At 38.8% G+C, this 19,721-nt stretch overlaps 5 long non-coding RNA genes across 8 annotated transcripts; 4 read left to right on the forward strand and 1 right to left on the reverse strand.

Moving 5' to 3' along the window:
- Nucleotides 1–5,163: 5,163 nt before the first annotated feature.
- LOC142140550 (uncharacterized) lies at nt 5,164–7,376 on the forward strand. 2 transcript variants are annotated; one of them, XR_012688542.1, is made up of 5 exons: nt 5,792–5,842; nt 6,206–6,380; nt 6,580–6,646; nt 6,766–6,841; nt 7,208–7,376. It is a non-coding gene; the product is annotated as an uncharacterized LOC142140550 (long non-coding RNA). The 2 variants fall into 2 exon arrangements; XR_012688543.1 differs by lacking the exons at nt 5,792–5,842; nt 6,206–6,380 and adding an exon at nt 5,164–5,314.
- On the reverse strand, nt 6,879–11,005 carry LOC142140552 (uncharacterized). Of its 2 annotated transcripts, none has more exons than XR_012688545.1 (4): nt 10,769–11,005; nt 9,788–9,962; nt 8,788–8,962; nt 6,879–6,933 (listed from the first exon to the last, which is right to left on the reverse strand). It is a non-coding gene; the product is annotated as an uncharacterized LOC142140552 (long non-coding RNA). The 2 variants fall into 2 exon arrangements; XR_012688546.1 differs by lacking the exon at nt 6,879–6,933 and adding an exon at nt 7,834–7,962.
- LOC142140551 (uncharacterized) lies at nt 8,608–9,324 on the forward strand. The gene is made up of 3 exons (XR_012688544.1): nt 8,608–8,676; nt 8,795–8,870; nt 9,236–9,324. It is a non-coding gene; the product is annotated as an uncharacterized LOC142140551 (long non-coding RNA).
- On the forward strand, nt 9,608–12,346 carry LOC142140549 (uncharacterized). Of its 2 annotated transcripts, XR_012688541.1 has the most exons (7): nt 9,608–9,676; nt 9,795–9,870; nt 10,236–10,410; nt 10,823–10,898; nt 11,264–11,438; nt 11,823–11,898; nt 12,264–12,346. It is a non-coding gene; the product is annotated as an uncharacterized LOC142140549 (long non-coding RNA). The 2 variants fall into 2 exon arrangements; XR_012688540.1 differs by lacking the exons at nt 11,823–11,898; nt 12,264–12,346 and adding an exon at nt 11,638–11,704.
- Nucleotides 12,347–12,852: 506 nt separating this feature from the next.
- On the forward strand, nt 12,853–14,473 carry LOC142140553 (uncharacterized). Its single transcript, XR_012688547.1, has 4 exons — nt 12,853–12,924; nt 13,289–13,463; nt 13,663–13,729; nt 13,849–14,473. It is a non-coding gene; the product is annotated as an uncharacterized LOC142140553 (long non-coding RNA).
- The last annotated feature ends 5,248 nt before the right edge of the window (nt 14,474–19,721 follow it).

Below are 19,721 nucleotides of genomic sequence, written 5' to 3' on the forward strand. Positions count from 1 at the left end.
GAGAATGTAATGATAGGGACCCATGAAATAGTGTGTGCAACGCTGCAACGCCTGAAGGGGTGTGGCCAGCATCGGGGGAGGGGGGTTAATGTAATGACCCCAGTCATTTCACCGTAGTGATTATACTTACATTTGGTATGGTGTCAGAAGACAAGAAGGATCACTCAGGTGACTGGGGCCGTGATTATTTTTCCTTCCAACATAACGCATGGGACACATGACGGGTTGAAATGGGGCGGTGCTGAGGCAAAAGCAGGATTTCTAGTGGTGGGTTTTCACTCCGTGACCAAATATCATTGGCTATCACTTTAGCCAGTGACAGACTGCTCTCCAGCCCCCTCCCATCCATTACAAGTACACGGACAGTGCTGCGTGCACTACTGTTAGGTGCACACAGTTCTCCTTTCACGAGCACAGTAGTGTGAAGCAGGAGACACTACCCAACTGTCAGTGGGGACAAAGTCCAGACTAACCGGGAACGTCACCCAGAATCAGTACAGCTGGCAGACTGTCCTATCTGTTCTTGTAACTCTCCCTTCCAGCTGCTGACGATCTCTTATACTCAGTATCTACTGTCTAGACCCTGGGATGTTCAGTGCTTGGGAAAGGGGAGAGTTACATATGGACAGTCTAGTAATGAGTGAGCTCTCTGGGCCTCCATCCCCCTAACCAGCCCCAACATTAAATCAAATGCTCCCATGTTTTAGGTCTCCCTACCTGCAACCAGCCATGATATAACATTAATTTAATTATTATCCCCAACTTGTCCAAAATTAAATTATTAGAATTAACATTTAATAAATAGACCTATTTCCCCCTAACACGCCCTGACATTAAATTAATAGTCCCATCATACCACCAATAAATCAATATATCGCACCCACTATTAAATGATTAGCCCCCACCCTCACAATTCATTTTGCATGTCTTTACAAGGTGAGTTTCTGTGGACAATACAGTTGGGTGTGAAAAAAATATTTGCCTGATAATTTTAGTTCTATTTATTTTAAATCTTAAAATGCCTATATTTAAATATGCATTGTTGTATTCATGCAAAATATAAATCCATGTAAGATTTTACACATTTTACAGTATAGAACAAGAAAATGTATACATAGGATCTCATTATCTCCCACCTCTGGACACAACATGATTACAACAGTGGAAGGCGGACACACACAGAGCCACCAAGATGAATTTCGGACTTCTGCACAGCAACTGTTTGGGCCCCTCCAGGAATGCTTAGGGCAGAGTTTGTGCACTGCCGTACGGTCATAGGGGGTGTGGCCACATTTCTTCCACCTAAATACACTGCAGCACAAACACCCCCACGCCCTATAACGACCTACTGATACTCTGAGTATTACCCTGTCCCCCTTTCACACTTGTTCATGCAAATCAATTGTCAACTTCTATTAAGTGTCTACACTATCTCTATTTCCTTGGACAACCATTGCTTAAATAAATAAAAAAAATCCTCTTCACAACAACCCTCCATTATTACCTACAACAATAAGCAGAATGTATCATGCACAAAAACCTCACAAGACACATTGTTATAATGGACAGCAGGGGAGGGCTGGCAGACTGTAGCCCGGGGGGCAAGCACACAGCACTGGCCCATAAGTAGCGGCCCATCCTTAATGGGTGGCTTTTGGCACAATATATATTTGTCTATATAAAAAGAGGCATAGATCCACGAACACCTCTACGCGTTTCATCTCTAAGGACTTCGTCAGGAGATGTCCTGACGAAGTCCTTTGAGATGAAACGCGTAGAGGTGTTCGTGGATCTATGCTGATACTTGCTACTTCGAATTTGATGTCCGTGTATGGAGACTAGAAGTGAGCTGTATTGTAGCATATGCCTGAAACTTTTATCCTGTGGTACGTGCAATTTTATTCTTTTGAATAAATCTTTTAACTTGGATAATACACCATGGAAGCGCCCCTTTTTGTTTGAATTTTCATTAAATAATATATAATCACATTTAATAAATAGATCTTATTTTCCACAAACAGCCTACAATCAATAAATAGCTTCCAAACTAACACAGCATTAAATCAAAGGTCCAATTACCCCATTATAAATTCATAGGCCCAATTTTAAATTAAATTTCCCCACCATCACCCCACAAATAAAATAGCAGTCATTAAATAATTAGCCCCCACCTGCACTCCACCATTAAATAGCCTACCTCCCACACTATATTAAGACCCCCCCTTCCCTCACATATATTAACATACTGCCCACACACACACAAGATATACACTGGCCAGACACACACACACTATATACACTGCCCACACACACACACACTATATACACTGCCCACACACACAATATATATACACTGCCCACACACAATATATACACTGCCCACACACAAAATATACACACTGCCCACACACACACACAAAATATATACACTGCCCACACACACACACACACAAAATATATACACTGCCCCCCCCACCCACACACACACACAATATATACACTACACACACTTACCTTATTCCACCTGCGCATCTGCGGCAGTTCACACATGGGACAGCACCTGTCATGTGGTGCGCGTCCCATGTGACAAGCTAAGGGGAGGAGGGGCCGCGGCCAATGATGAGAGGTGGCTGGTAGCAGAAGAGGGGCCAGCCACCAAATAATACAGACTTGGGCCGATTCATGCATTGGCCCAAAATAGCAATTTTCAGTCCAGCCCGGGGTGCATGTGCCCCCCGGCCCAGCCCGCCCCTGATGTACAGCCTATTGGTGGTCTAATGTATTCATGACAGGTTTCCTCTGCCCGCTCTGCTCCCATTCTGAGTATGTGCTCAATCAATCTCTTGCATGGTGTGTTAGTCAGGGGATGACCTGCGGAGGCTGCACGGAGGACTCTCTGTAGACGGAAGGAGCACAGAGCACAAGTGATTGGAGGAGAGGGAGGGAACATGATCCCATCGTGTGTGGAAGTGGTTCCTGCCAACGGGAACCTCCGCCCAAGGTTCATGTCTGACGATATGAGTCCCAGGCAACTGTTACATAGCCTCCCTCTCACACAACATGGGAATGGATCTGTAAGATCCGCGGCCATGTTCAGTAAGCTGGCTGGTCCTGTGGGAGGGACCACCTTAGCAATCACCAGAAGGGGGGTTTCCGGGCAACTGAAACCCCCCCTCCCCAAGTGTGCTCCTGATTGTACATTGACTACGTACATTCAGCCCTTTCCCATTCTGTTCCGTCCCTGAAATCATAGGCTGTAGTAAGTGTCCTTTGGGCTCGAAGATGAATTGGAATTTGTGACGAATAGTCTGATTCTGGGCGAGCGTAGAGTAATTGTACGTAATATACACAAAAAAATGCCAATTATGCTCCTTAATGAATAAGGCCCTAGATGTCTGTGTCAGACTTCCCAAAGTTCAAAAATGACACTTGCAGTAAGTGCAATAGAACTGTTCTTATTGCTCCATCTACATTTAGGGCTAGATTTACTAAACTGCGGGTTTGAAAAAGTGGAGATGTTGCCTATAGCAACCAATCAGATTCTAGCTGTCATTTATTTAGTGCACTCTACAAAATGACAGCTAGAATCTGATTGGTTGCTATAGGCAACATCTCCACTTTTGCAAACCCGCAGTTTAGTAAATATACCCTTTAGTGTTTCTGCATCTGGTAAATACGAATGCAGCGCTGACAGGCGCGGACGTCTGCACATGCGCATCAAGGAACTGAAGTCACCCAGGAACTACAATCCTGAGCTGCTGCCGGAGGACTCAGTAAGAGCTTGCGCAAGGGGGAGGGGCTAACGAAGGAAAACCAACCAAATTTTTTTTTAGAAATGTTTATTTACTGAAATTGGTATATCTATGTACCCGATTGTAGTTAGTGAATCTATCGTGTTGTAAATGTGTTAACTTAAGCTATATTTAAAACTTACATTTTAATTAAGAAATTATATTCAATAAGAAAGTCAAGTCAAACTCAGAACATTTCTTTGGGAGCTGACGCTGGATTAATAAACAGGTCAGCGCGGTTTTCAAAGAGCAGTTTGTGCAGTGTTATTGTTTGTGTGGGTCTGTGGTTTTATTAGTAGTGGCGGAGGGCTCCTTGGTCTCCCTCTGGTGTTGCTTATACAGAACATGACACATTTCATTTAAACAACACCCAGTGGACACGAGGGGAAGGAAAGGGGTGTTACACGGCTGCTTCTTTACTAAAAGAGTAGTATCTGTCTGGATCTTTATCACATTACTGACAGGGATTTTGCAGGTCTGAGGACAGTTATATAAACGTTACCTCTCTGGATCTGGATCACGGGATAAAATATAGTCTAACTGGAAGTCATTATGCACAATGTAACATATTTACATAGATATAAGGGATTATTTATTAAATCACAACATTGATTCATTAAATCATCTAAGGTGTCAGTGATTAATATTGTATTATATCCACTCTGCATGTTTCCTATGGACACATGGACTATGTTACTCTGCCACCCACCACATGATGTTAATCTAACAACTGCAATGGTCTCACATATATTATTTTAAAAATGTATGTGTGGAGAAAATAACATATTACCTCCATATATAATATAACATAGATATTTTTATTTCTATTTCATATATTAGCAGCTGAGAATGCCCCGGATGGATGCCACGCCATCTGCAACAATGTAACGTGCTGAGTCCTATTGTGAGAAAGGCCCTATATAGAGACATTATTATTATTATTAATATTATTATTATTATTATATTTCCCTTTACTTATATTTTCTACAGTTTTGTTTTGCTGAGTGACAGCTTTAACTTGCAGCGTTGCTATGGTTACTATGTGTGACATCACAGAGCTCTCCAGTGACATCACAGTGTTACCCCCATAACATTCTATCTACAGTCAGCTGACTGCAGTTCCCAGTTACCTGTCCGCTGACAGCTCAGTAAGTACTATCAGTAAGAAGGAGAAGAACGTCATAAAGAGAAGGATTTGATGAAGGAGGAAAACAGGTACTTTGGGTAGAAGGACAAATAATTGGGAGACGTACAGGAAGGATGAATTATTTAGGAATGTAGAAGTGGCTGCAGGATACAATCAGAGAAATAGTTGATGTAACCGGAAAATTTTAATTGTTTAGATCTACTGTACATCTGATGGGTTCTGGCAAAGGGATTTGCAGAGGGTCGGATCCCCTGGCAAAGTGAGCTACAGAGGGTCGTTCTAACGGCAAAGAGATCTGTGGCGTGTCAGTAGCGGCCGGCAAAGAGATCTGCAAAGAGCCAGTTCCCACTAATGGAAATCTGGGACGTTTCTGAAGGTATTGACATTGACCGACCTTTTTTTTTATGATACAATGTTTCTAAAGGTATAAAAAGGTATTTTTTTATGAATAAAGATTAACTAAACTATAAAATTAAGAAATTGGATCATTGAAGGTCTTCTGTAACTCTAACACTAACTATTTATCTCCGTTAGTGTCAGTTTGTTTGTCGATCAGTGTAGGAGTGGTTGTCAATGTGACACTGAGTGTAACTCTTTTCCATGATTGAATTTGTATAGTTTAAGGAATAACTTAGATTGTTGTGGATATTAGAAGTCACCTTGGACTCCTGTGACCTGTATACAATCACCTGGCCTGCAGCCATTTCCCTTATATGGTCAATAGACTGTTTCCTAACTTCTAAAATCTATATCATTAATATGTACATCCATTACCTGTATCATTAACAATACATGGTAGATATACTCATAAATCGATTTAACTCCTAGATTGCTGGATGCCCCAAGTAGGAGGTCGGTGTAAGGATTTTCATCATATAGACAACACTGGGAAGCGTCGACCAAGGTAAGGGAGTCTGTGCTATTTCACTCCAAAACTGTTTATCACAATCTCATATTAAATCTCTACATAGTCCATAATTCTGTACTACAGGTAATCTAGAGAAATAGAGAAAGAGAGAGACAGGAGAGCTAATGAAGTCTTATAGATGGAAAATTGAGTATTAAAAAAAAATGACAGTATCTACTGTAACCTCCATAATGTGGGTATTGTATGGTGAATAACCCACGGCAAAATACGTTTTGCTTCTGGGAAAAATTCTCCTGAAACAAAAAGACTGGGTAATAGTTAAAATCTAAGATAACTCGTAAATTGAAGTAATACAATCAGAGAAATAGTTGGTGTAACTGGAAATCTCTAATTGTTTAGATCTACATCCGATGGGTTCTGGCAAAGTGATTTGCAGAGGGTCGGATCCCCTGGCAAAGTGAGCTACAGAGGGTCGTTCTAACGGCAAAGAGATCTGTGGTGTGTCAGTAGCGGCCGGCAAAGAGATCTGCAAAGAGCCAGTTCCCACTAACGGAAATCTGTGACGTTTCTGAAGGTATTGAGATTGGCTGAGCTTTTGTGTTGGGTGAACCAAGATTAAACACATTTTTAATTAGAAGGTGGATGATTGAAGGTCTTCTGTAACTGTAGACTGTTTCCTAACTTGTAAAATCTATATCATAAATATGTATATACATTACCTGTATCATTAACAATACATGGTAGATATTCTCATATATCCTTGTAACTCCTAGATTGCTGGATGCCCCAGGAAGAAGACCATCACATGGATTTTCCCCTGATCATGCTGATATTGTAAAGGTAAGTTAGTGTGTTAAGGCTTCTGCCTTGTATGATCAACAAAATCATTCATTGCATCTAATATCGTTTTTTATTATCAATACAGTGTACATAATCCCATATATATAATTACCTTCTAGAGTGCCGGATGCCCCGGGTAGGAGATCGTTGCATGGATTTTCATCATATAGACAACACTGGGAAGCGTCGACCAAGGTAACGCAGTCTGTGCTTTTTCACTCCAAAACTGTTTATCACAATCTCATATTAAATCTCTACATAGTCCATAATTCTGTACTACAGGTAATCTAGAGAAATAGAGAAAGAGAGAGACAGGAGAGCTAATGAAGTCTTATAGATGGAAAATTGAGTATTAAAAAAAATGACAGTATCTACTGTATCCTCTATAATGTGGGTATTGTATGGTGAATAACCCACGGCAAAATAAGTTTTGCTTCTGGGAAAAATTCTCCTGAAACAAAAAGAGTAAATGGGTAATAGTTAAAATCTAAGATAACTCGTAAATTGAAGTAATACAATCAGAGAAATAGTTGGAGTAACTGGAAATCTCTAATTGTTTAGATCTACATCCGATGGGTTCTGGCAAAGTGATTTGCAGAGGGTCGGATCCCCTGGCAAAGTGAGCTACAGAGGGTCGTTCTAACGGCAAAGAGATCTGTGGTGTGTCAGTAGCGGCCGGCAAAGAGATCTGCAAAGTGCCAGTTCCCACTAACGGAAATCTGGGACGTTTCTGAAGGTATTGACATTGACTGACCTTTTTTTTTGTGAATAAAGATTAACTAAACTATAAAATTAAGAAATTGGATCATTGAAGGTCTTCTGTAACTCTAACACTAACTATTTATCTCCGTTAGTGTCAGTTTGTTTGTCGATCAGTGTAGGAGTGGTTGTCAATGTGACACTGAGTGTAACTCTTTTCCATGATTGAATTTGTATAGTTTAAGGAATAACTTAGATTGTTGTGGATATTAGAAGTCACCTTGGACTCCTGTGACCTGCATACAATCACCTGGCCTGCAGCCATTTCCCTTATATGGTCAATAGACTGTTTCCTAACTTCTAAAATCTATATCATTAATATGTACATCCATTACCTGTATCATTAACAATACATGGTAGATATACTCATAAATCGATTTAACTCCTAGATTGCTGGATGCCCCAAGTAGGAGGTCGTTGTATGGATTTTCATCATATAGACAACACTGGGAAGCGTCGACCAAGGTAAGGGAGTCTGTGCTATTTCACTCCAAAACTGTTTGTCACAATCTCATATTAAATCTCTACATAGTCCATAATTCTGTACTAGAGGTAATCTAGAAAAATAGAGAAAGAGAGAGACAGGAGAGCAAATGAAGTCTTATAGATGGAAAATTGAGTATTAAAGAAATGACAGTATCTACTGTAACCTCCATAATGTGGGTATTGTATGGTGAATAACCCACGGCAAAATAAGTTTTGCTTCTGAGAAAGATTCTCCTGAAACAAAAAGACTAAATAGGTAATAGTTAAAATCTAAGATAACTCATAAATTGAAGTAATACAATCAGATAAATAGTTGGTGTAACCGGAAATCTCTAATTGTTTAGATCTACATCCGATGGGTTCTGGCAAAGGGATTTGCAGAGGGTCGGATCCCCTGGCAAAGTGAGCTACAGAGGGTCGTTCTAACGGCAAAGAGATCTGTGGTGTGTCAGTAGCAGCCGGCAAAGAGATCTGCAAAGAGTCAGTCCCCACTAATGGAAATCTGGGACGTTTCTGAAGGTGTTGAGATTGGCTGAGCTTTTGTGTTGGGTGAACCAAGATTAAACACATTTTTAATTAGAAGGTGGATGATTGAAGGTCTTCTGTAACTGTAGACTGTTTCCTAACTTGTAAAATCTATATCATAAATATGTATATACATTGCCTGTATCATTAACAATACATGGTAGATATTCTCATATATCCTTGTAACTCCTAGATTGCTGGATGCCCCAGGAAGAAGACCATCACATGGATTTTCCCCTGATCATGCTGATATTGTAAAGGTAAGTTAGTGTGTTCAGGTATCTGCCTTGTATGATCAACAAAATCATTCATTGCATCTAATATCTTTATTATTATCAATACAGTGTAAATAATCCCATATATATAATTACCTTCTAGAGTGCCGGATGCCCCGGGTAGGAGATCGTTGTATGGATTTTCATCATATAGACAACACTGGGAAGCGTCGACCAAGGTAAGGCAGTCTGTGCTATTTTACTCCAAAACTGTTTGTCACAATCTCATATTAAATCTCTATATAGTCCATAATTCTGTACTACAGGTAATCTAGAGAAATAGAGAAAGAGAGAGACAGGAGAGCTAATGAAGTCTTATAGATGGAAAATTGAGTATTAAAAAAATGACAGTATCTACTGTAACCTCCATAATGTGGGTATTGTATGGTGAATAACCCACGGCAAAATAAGTTTTGCTTCTGGGAAAAATTCTCCTGAAACAAAAACACTAAATGAGTAATAGTTAAAATCTAAGATAACTCATAAATTGAAGTAATACAATCATAGAAATAGTTGGTGTAACTGGAAATCTCTAATTGTTTAGATCTACATCCGATGGGTTCTGGCAAAGGGATTTGCAGAGGGTCGGATCCCCTGGCAAAGTGAGCTACAGAGGGTCGTTCTAACGGCAAAGAGATCTGTGGTGTGTCAGTAGCAGCCGGCAAAGAGATCTGCAAAGAGTCAGTCCCCACTAATGGAAATCTGGGACGTTTCTGAAGGTATTGAGATTGGCTGAGCTTTTGTGTTGGGTGAACCAAGATTAAACACATTTTTAATTAGAAGGTGGATGATTGAAGGTCTTGTGTAACTGTAGACTGTTTCCTAACTTGTAAAATCTATATCATAAATATGTATATACATTGCCTGTATCATTAACAATACATGGTAGATATTCTCATATATCCTTGTAACTCCTAGATTGCTGGATGCCCCAGGAAGAAGACCATCACATGGATTTTCCCCTGATCATGCTGATATTGTAAAGGTAAGTTAGTGTGTTCAGGCATCTGCCTTGTATGATCAACAAAATCATTCATTGCATCTAATATCTTTATTATTATCAATACAGTGTAAATAATCCCATATATATAATTACCTTCTAGAGTGCCGGATGCCCCGGGTAGGAGATCGTTGTATGGATTTTCATCATATAGACAACACTGGGAAGCGTCGACCAAGGTAAGGCAGTCTGTGCTATTTTACTCCAAAACTGTTTGTCACAATCTCATATTAAATCTCTATATAGTCCATAATTCTGTACTACAGGTAATCTAGAGAAATAGAGAAAGAGAGAGACAGGAGAGCTAATGAAGTCTTATAGATGGAAAATTGAGTATTAAAAAAATGACAGTATCTACTGTAACCTCCATAATGTGGGTATTGTATGGTGAATAACCCACGGCAAAATAAGTTTTGCTTCTGGGAAAAATTCTCCTGAAACAAAAAGACTAAATGAGTAATAGTTAAAATCTAAGATAACTCATAAATTGAAGTAATACAATCATAGAAATAGTTGGTGTAACTGGAAATCTCTAATTGTTTAGATCTACATCCGATGGGTTCTGGCAAAGGGATTTGCAGAGGGTCGGATCCCCTGGCAAAGTGAGCTACAGAGGGTCGTTCTAACGGCAAAGAGATCTGTGGTGTGTCAGTAGCGGCCGGCAAAGAGATCTGCAAAGAGCCAGTTCCCACTAATGGAAATCTGGGACGTTTCTGAAGGTATTGGCATTGACTGACCTTTTTTTTTATGAATAAAGATTAACTAAACTATAAAATTAAGAAATTGGATCATTGAAGGTCTTCTGTAACTCTAACACTAACTATTTATCTCCGTTAGTGTCAGTTTGTTTGTCAATCAGTGTAGGAGAGGCTGTCAATGTGACACTGAGTGTAACTCTTTTCCATGATTGAATTTGTATAGTTTAAGGAATAACTTAGATTGTTGTGGATATTAGAAGTCACCTTGGACTCCTGTGACCTGTATACAATCACCTGGCCTGCAGCCATTTCCCTTATATGGTCAATAGACTGTTTCCTAACTTCTAAAATCTATATCATTAATATGTACATCCATTACCTGTATCATTAACAATACATGGTAGATATACTCATATATCATTTTAACTCCTAGATTGCTGGATGCCCCAGGTAGGAGATCGTTGTAAGGATTTTCATCATACAGACAACACTGGGAAGCGTCGACCAAGGTAAGGCAGTCTGTGCTATTTCACTCCAAAACTGTTTGTCACAATCTCATATTAAATCTCTACATAGTCCATAATTCTGTACTACAGGTAATCTAGAGAAATAGAGAAAGAGAGAGACAGGAGAGCTAATGAAGTCTTATAGATGGAAAATTGAGTATTAAAAAAATGACAGTATCTACTGTAACCTCCATAATGTGGGTATTGTATGGTGAATAACCCACGGCAAAATAAGTTTTGCTTCTGGGAAAAATTCTCCTGAAACAAAAAGACTAAATGGGTAATAGTTAAAATCTAAGATAACTCGTAAATTGAAGTAATACAATCAGAGAAATAGTTGGTGTAACTGGAAATCTCTAATTGTTTAGATCTACATCCGATGGGTTCTGGCAAAGTGATTTGCAGAGGGTCGGATCCCCTGGCAAAGTGAGCTACAGAGGGTCGTTCTAACGGCAAAGAGATCTGTGGTGTGTCAGTAGCGGCCGGCAAAGAGATCTGCAAAGAGCCAGTTCCCACTAATGGAAATCTGAGACGCTTCTGAAGGTATTGACATTGACTGACCTTTTGTGTTGGGTGAACCAAGATTAAACACATTTTTAATTAGAAGGTGGATGATTGAAGGTCTTCTGTAACTGTAGACTGTTTCCTAACTTGTAAAATCTATATCATAAATATGTATATACATTACCTGTATCATTAACAATACATGGTAGATATTCTCATATATCCTTGTAACTCCTAGATTGCTGGATGCCCCAGGAAGAAGACCATCACATGGATTTTCCCCTGATCATGCTGATATTGTAAAGGTAAGTTAGTGTGTTCAGGCATCTGCCTTGTATGATCAACAAAATCATTCATTGCATCTAATACCTTTATTATTATCAATACAGTGTACATAATCCCATATATATAATTACCTTCTAGAGTGCCGAATGCCCCAGGTAGGAGGTCATTGTATGGATTTTCATCATATAGACAACACTGGGAAGCGTCGACCAAGGTAAGGGAGTCTGTGCTATTTCACTCCAAAACTGTTTATCACAATCTCATATTTAATCTCTACATAGTCCATAGTTCTGTACTACAGGTAATCTAGAGAAATAGAGAAAGAGAGAGACAGGAGAGCTAATGATGTCATATAGATGGAAAATTGAGTATTAAAAAAATGACAGTATCTACTGTAACCTCCATAATGTGGGTATTGTATGGTGAATAACCCACGGCAAAATACGTTTTGCTTTTGGGAAAAATTCTCCTGAAACAAAAAGAGTAAATGGGTAATAGTTAAAATCTAAGATAACTCGTAAATTGAAGTAATACAATCAGAGAAATAGTTGGAGTAACTGGAAATCTCTAATTGTTTAGATCTACATCCGATGGGTTCTGGCAAAGTGATTTGCAGAGGGTCGGATCCCCTGGCAAAGTGAGCTACAGAGGATCGTTCTAACGGCAAAGAGATCTGTGGTGTGTCAGTAGCGGCCGGCAAAGAGATCTGCAAAGTGCCAATTCCCACTAACGGAAATCTGGGACGTTTCTGAAGGTATTGACATTGACTGACCTTTTTTTATGAATAAAGATTAACTAAACTATAAAATTAAGAAATTGGATCATTGAAGGTCTTCTGTAACTCTAACACTAACTATTTATCTCCGTTAGTGTCAGTTTGTTTGTCGATCAGTGTAGGAGTGGTTGTCAATGTGACACTGAGTGTAACTCTTTTCCATGATTGAATTTGTATAGTTTAAGGAATAACTTAGATTGTTGTGGATATTAGAAGTCACCTTGGACTCCTGTGACCTGTATACAATCACCTGGCCTGCAGCCATTTCCCTTATATGGTCAATAGACTGTTTCCTAACTTCTAAAATCTATATCATTAATATGTACATCCATTACCTGTATCATTAACAATACATGGTAGATATACTCATAAATCGATTTAACTCCTAGATTGCTGGATGCCCCAAGTAGGAGGTCGTTGTATGGATTTTCATCATATAGACAACACTGGGAAGCGTCGACCAAGGTAAGGGAGTCTGTGCTATTTCACTCCAAAACTGTTTGTCACAATCTCATATTAAATCTCTACATAGTCCATAATTCTGTACTACAGGTAATCTAGAGAAATAGAGAAAGAGAGAGACTGGAGAGCTAATTAAATCATATAGATGGAAAATTGAGTATTAAAAAAATGACAGTATCTACTGTAACCTCCATAATGTGGGTATTGTATGGTGAATAACCCACGGCAAAATAAGTTTTGCTTCTGGGAAAGATTATCCTGAAAAAAAAGAGTAAATGGGTTATAGTTAAAATCTAAGATAACTCGTAAATTGAAGTAATACAATCAGAGAAATAGTTGGTGTAACCGGAAATCTCTAATTGTTTAGATCTACATCCGATGGGTTCTGGCAAAGTGATTTGCAGAGGGTCGGATCCCCTGGCAAAGTGAGCTACAGAGGGTCGTTCTAACGGCAAAGAAATCTGTGGTGTGTCAGTAGCGGCCGGCAAAGAGATCTGCAAAGAGTCAGTTCCCACTAACGGAAATCTGGGACGTTTCTGAAGGTATTGAGATTGGCTGAGCTTTTGTGTTGGGTGAACCAAGATTAAACACATTTCTAATTAGAAGGTGGATGATTGAAGGTCTTCTGTAACTGTAGACTGTTTCCTAACTTGTAAAATCTATATCATAAATATGTATATACATTACCTGTATCATTAACAATACATGGTAGATATTCTCATATATCCTTGTAACTCCTAGATTGCTGGATGCCCCAGGAAGAAGACCATCACATGGATTTTCCCCTGATCATGCTGATATTGTAAAGGTAAGTTAGTGTGTTAAGGCTTCTGCCTTGTATGATCAACAAAATCATTCATTGCATCTAATATCGTTTTTTATTATCAATACAGTGTACATAATCCCATATATATAATTACCTTCTAGAGTGCCGGATGCCCCGGGAATAAGATCATCCCATGGATTCCCTTGACCAGGCTGATGTCAAAAAGATAAGTTAATGTGTTCAGTCATTTGTCTTATATGTTCAATTAAATCTTTCCTAACCCCTAAAATTTCTAGCATTAACAGTGCACATAAATACAGGGTGTGCATTATAATAGCAAAATTTGCCCTTTTGGTCCTGTGTGTGTATTTCAGACTGTTTCAGTGTCCTTGGTAGTCGGAATTTGGATTATCTCCTTCATACGAACACCACACCGTTTCTTTATTAATCTGCATGCTCATCCACTAACAATGTGTTTTCTCCTTTTCCTCTTAGACTACTCAGCATCTGCATATCTTCTGAGATTCATAATTATTGAAACCCCCCCCCCCCACCTTAACCAAGTAATGCACCTCTTAATGCCCAGAGGGAAGGGCGATCCTGAAGTTATGGTTCCCCAGAGGTTTCCTCCACAGGGGGTTTTTCCTCTCCTGAGTGCTGAAGGATGACTCTTCGTGAGTCCAGAGGTTGCTTTATCTTGTGACAGTAATGCCATTATGATGACCCTTGTTAAATCTGTCCATACAAGGCGGGCATAATTACAATTTAACATACAATAAAAATGATTTGTGCACTGATTTACTGAGTCTCCATTCTTCACTCAATGCTACTTACACAGTGATTACAATTTAGCACTGATACGACTTACTCTACTATATATACAGAAACAAGAGTCAAAGGGGTGGAGAGGGGGGGGGGGAATGAAGCGTAGCCGATAAGGAGAGGCCTGTCAGGATTCCCAATATGAAGACAACTGAGAGAGTGTAGGTGGAACAAAATGGTTTGTTAGTAACATAGGTACACAGGATTAGGATGCACTAAATGGTGTGGCAACAAGTACAGCAGAGCAGGGTATGGCAGTTATAGCATCGGGTGACAAGGTCTGGTTCAGAGGCTGCAGGTCTGGTTCAGAGGCTGCAGAAGCAGCATAACTCACGGTGGTCAGGATACCTGGATAACTCAAGAGGCATGAGGCAACAGATTAGGCAGGGGTGTCAGGACAGGCAGGAGGCACAGGTAGGCAGAGAGCCAGAAGCCTGGATCAGACTCAGTGCAGTAACTACTGCAGCCAGATAGCTAGATAGCTGCTACAGACTGTAAAAGCTGGATTGCTAGGGAAGCAATACACAGCAGACACAGTAACATGGAAGAGTAAAAAAAAAATCCAGGGATCAAAGCCAGACGAGCCACCATGATACCAGGGAGAAGCAGCTGTGGAGTCACAACAAAGCTGAGCCAGCAGTCACAGGAAGAGATGACAAAACAGAGGGACAAGCAGAGGTCAAAACCAAGAAATAAATCAAGGATTACACACAGGAGAATCAGCAGAAGAAAAGGTAACAGATGAACTGGCAAAGTCTGCTGGGACAGGCAGGCTATTATATACCAGGGACAGGTGCTAAGCATCCTGGAGTAACGAGCTTAGCTCTGGCAGGTAGGAGGGCAGTCCAAATACCACAGTAGCCCCTTTGGTGGAACAGTGGTACTGCAAGCTGGATAGGATACATATAAAGGCAAAAGTCCAACATAGTACTTGGCAGACAGGAGCCATTCTTAGAGTCAATAAGAAAAACAGTCATATCAAAGGACAAAGGAATATCGAAGGGAAGCAATAGACTGTATGCTTGCAAATGCAAGAAGCCTGACAGATATAATGGGGGAGTTAGAACTAGTAGCAATGAAGTAGCAATATGATGAGACATGATGGGATGATACACATGACTGGGCAGTCTACTTGGAGGGCTATACTCTCTTCACAGGAACAAGGTAAATAAAATGGGAGGAGGAGTATGTCTTTACATTAAGCCAGTGTTAAAACCAAGTATACTGGAAGTTATTTACGAGAGTATTGGTGATAATATTAGAGTCATTGTGGGCGGAAATATCCAGTGGAGGAAAAAGTTCAGAGAAGTTGCTGATAGGGACATGCTAAAATCTGCCAGATATTAGTATGATTGAGGAAACCCAACTTCTACAGCAAATTGAAAAGGCTACAAAACTAGGTCAAGTTTTAATTATGGGGAATTCAATTATCCAGACATTGATTGGAATACTGAGACTTGTGGTACAGCTAGGGGAAATAGATTTCTGAATACACTAAAAGACCATTACATGATCCAAATAGTAGAAGAACCAACTAGAAACCGGACTATACTGTACTAGTAATAACAAATTATGTAAACATAATATGAAATATTCAAGTGAGGGAGCTCTTCAGAAGCAATGGTCATAATATGTTCTCATTTGAAATTAGTTTCCAGGAGTAACATTATAAGGGATCAACTAGGACTTTAAACTTTAGAAAGGCAAATTGTAATATGCTAAAGGAGTCTATAAAGTACATAGACTGGGACGCAGATTTTGAAGAAAAAAAAAAGATCTTAACTCAGAAATAGCTAGACCTGGGGCTGGGGCCTCTCCTTTTTAACATATTTATTAATGACCTTGGTGATGGTTTACAGAGCAAAGTTTCCATTTTTGCAGATGACACTAAACTTTGAAAGATAATAAAATTAGAGCAAGTTACTCTACAGAGAGACATAAATAAACTGGAGGATTGGGCGGCTAAATGTAAGATTAAATTTAACATAGATAAATGTAAGGTTAAGCATTTAGGGATCAAACACAAGCACGCAATCTATAAATGAAATGGGATAAATTTAGGGAATCTATAATGGAAAAGGATTTGGGAGTGCTCATAGACTGTAGACTTAGCAATAGTGCTCAATGTCATGCAGCAGCTGCAAAGGCCAATAAAGTATTGGCATGCATAAAAAGGGGCCATAGATTCAAGGGAAAACAGTGTAATTTTGCTACTATATTAATAATTAGTAAGACCTCATCTTGAATACGGAGTACAGTTCTGGGTACCATTCTATAAAAAAGACATTTGGAACTAGAAAGGGTTCAGATAAGGGCGACAAAATTGATAAAGGGTATGGAGTCATTAAGTTATGAGGAAAGGTTAGCCAGTTTAGGCATGTTTATTTTAGAAAAGAGGCGTCTAAGAGGGGATATGATTACTGTATACAAATACATTAAGGGTAAATACAGAGAACTTTCATGGGAACTTTTTACCTCAAGGACTGTACACAGGACATGCGGTCACCCCCTAAGGTTAGAAGAGAGGAAGTTTCACACCCATCAAAGGAAGGGATTCTTTACAGTAAGGGCAGTCCAGATATGGAATTCACTGCCAGGGAAGGTTGTGATGGCAGATTCAATTGATATGTTTAAGGAAGTTTTTAAATTGAGGGCTACTTACCAAGAGGTACTCCGAAAAATCTCCAAATGGCAATACAGCACCAGCACTCTCCATCAGCTGCTGATAGCAAATATGCGTCTGAACCAGGATGAAACAAACCTTCAGTCTTAAACCCAAGACTAGTAAGAATATATAACCAATAGATCATGGGACACACATAGCAATTTTAAAATCACTTTATCACTTAAACATGTTGCTGCTTTTATTTTAATTTTATTTGTGTGTATAAATAAAAGTTAGATTTTATTTGAAGATTCGGGTACATGTCAAACATAGAAGAATATGTATGCAGAAGGACTGTTTGTGCATCAATTTTATAATCAGCTTCTTCCTTTCTTTCTTCGATAACTGACATTTAATATGGCCTATTGGTAACACCTCTACTTGATTTATTTTGAAAAACATTCAAGATACCTGTAAGGATACAAAATTGAATAAATTAATATAAACTTTGAAATTGTATTAAAGAGTCACAGTCTTTTATAGTTATATTAGTGCGACAATAACACTTTATGTTCATACAGTCCAGTTATTTCTTTTACAATCTTTCTTTTGTCAGCACAGTGATTGCAGTGAAAGCTAAGATCAAACATAACGTACTCATATAAGTGTTTTCATGAACTTTTAAACTAAGTGGATCAATCACAATGGTAACTCTTAGTTTAAGACGAGCTGAATCAGAGACAAGATCTATGTAATGATGAGATAGGCATAATCTTTAATGACAGACCAGCCATTACCAATCAGGGTAAAACTTGGACAGACAAGTTGATGGATTTAAAATATCTATTCATAAAAGAAAGCAAAACATTTTGGAACATAACAACGTTCAACCAATATATTAAATATAATATGATGCACAGAGATCCAAAATTATATCCAACCTACAACCTCGCCATTAGTGATCTTAAACAGGAATGGGAACATATTCTTTTAAAATGCTATACTGATCTAATAAAGGTCCTTATAAAACATGATCAAATAACACTTGGATATACACAAAAAATCACAGAACTGGGAGATAAATTAAAAGAATTTTAAGGATTAGATTAATTCCAAAAATAATATGATAAATACAAAAAAGAAATAAGAGATACTGAACAATCACTTATAGAAACGAAAAATAAGTACGTTTCCAAATGGAATACCAATAAGACAAGAAAAGATACTAGAAGTTATAACTATAGTACATCAGAAATTGAAATATCGAATGGAGAACCCACAGAGAGATTTTGAGGCAGAGGCCCCAGATTAGACATAACAGATATGTTCACCAAAAAACGCAAAGGAGTAGGAAGAAACTTAGGAAAAGAGGTACCAGAGAATGGAAGAGGAATCCCCCGATACAGACAATCCAAACCATAGATGACTCTGAACAGTTTCTAAGAGTAATTACTCTCTAAAAAGGACCTAACAACAGCGCAATATAATTTACTATCTAAGGGCTTTTATTTGGCACCAACCAGTTGACCAAATAGATCTGAAATGGAAAAGGATCTTCACCTTTACGTAAGAAAAATACTCTTATATAAGTATTGTAAACTAAAAGAAACACTGTCTCTAGCAGTGACTTAAGATTGACATCACAGGTTGAGGAAACAATCCAAATCCTGGAAGACTTACAACAGGAGAATCTTAGTGATAAAAGCAAGACATCGAAACACGTTGGCAGGCTACAAAGGAAATCTACATTTTGCCCACATGTAACACTCTGTCCAAACATTTTCAGATCTTGTACCACGAGATTTCGATAAACTGGTCAAACATACTAAACATAAAGGCATTAATCTCAGCGATGAAGTAAAGAAAGCTCTTAAAGAAATCTAAAAACTGGAAGACGTAGTTATCAAAAGCTCTGATAAGGGAGGAAATATTGTGATGTGGCCCATAGAAGATTATCTGGCAGAAGCTAACAGACAGTTAAGTGATAAAACATGTTATAAAAAGCTAATATTTATTCCATCTGCAAACTTCTCAAAATAATATCAAGCTTTAATACAAACCACTTACGACAATGGAGTGATAAATAAAAGTGACTATGACTTTCACTAGAACAGCGACCTTTTATATATTACCAAAAATACTTAAACATGAAAAGAAACCCCCTGGCAGACCATTTGTGTCAGGGATTGACAACTTAACTGGAAAGGCCAGTATTTATGTGGATACATATCTACGTGAATTTGTTGTCTCATTACCAATGGGCAAATAACAAAATATAACTGTGGATACCAATGTTTGGCTATGTTCCTGTGATGTTAAATCACTATTTACCAGCTTACAACATCACATAGGTTTAGATGCAGTAAGATATTCCTACAAATGAAGATCAACCATGATTTCACTCCAGAACTACTCAAATTAGTACTAACAAGGAATTATTTTATATTTAATGAAGACTCATTTACAGAGGAACAGCAATGGGGACAACATGTGCCCCCACCTATGTGAACATTTACCTGGGGTGGTGGGAACGTGAAGTTGTCTTCACCCCAGGTAATAAAAAATACACCAGACATGTGATTATCTGACTCAGATTTAAAGACGACA

Source organism: Mixophyes fleayi, chromosome 2, assembly GCF_038048845.1.
Source record: "Mixophyes fleayi isolate aMixFle1 chromosome 2, aMixFle1.hap1, whole genome shotgun sequence".
Taxonomy (NCBI): Eukaryota; Metazoa; Chordata; class Amphibia; order Anura; family Limnodynastidae; genus Mixophyes; species Mixophyes fleayi.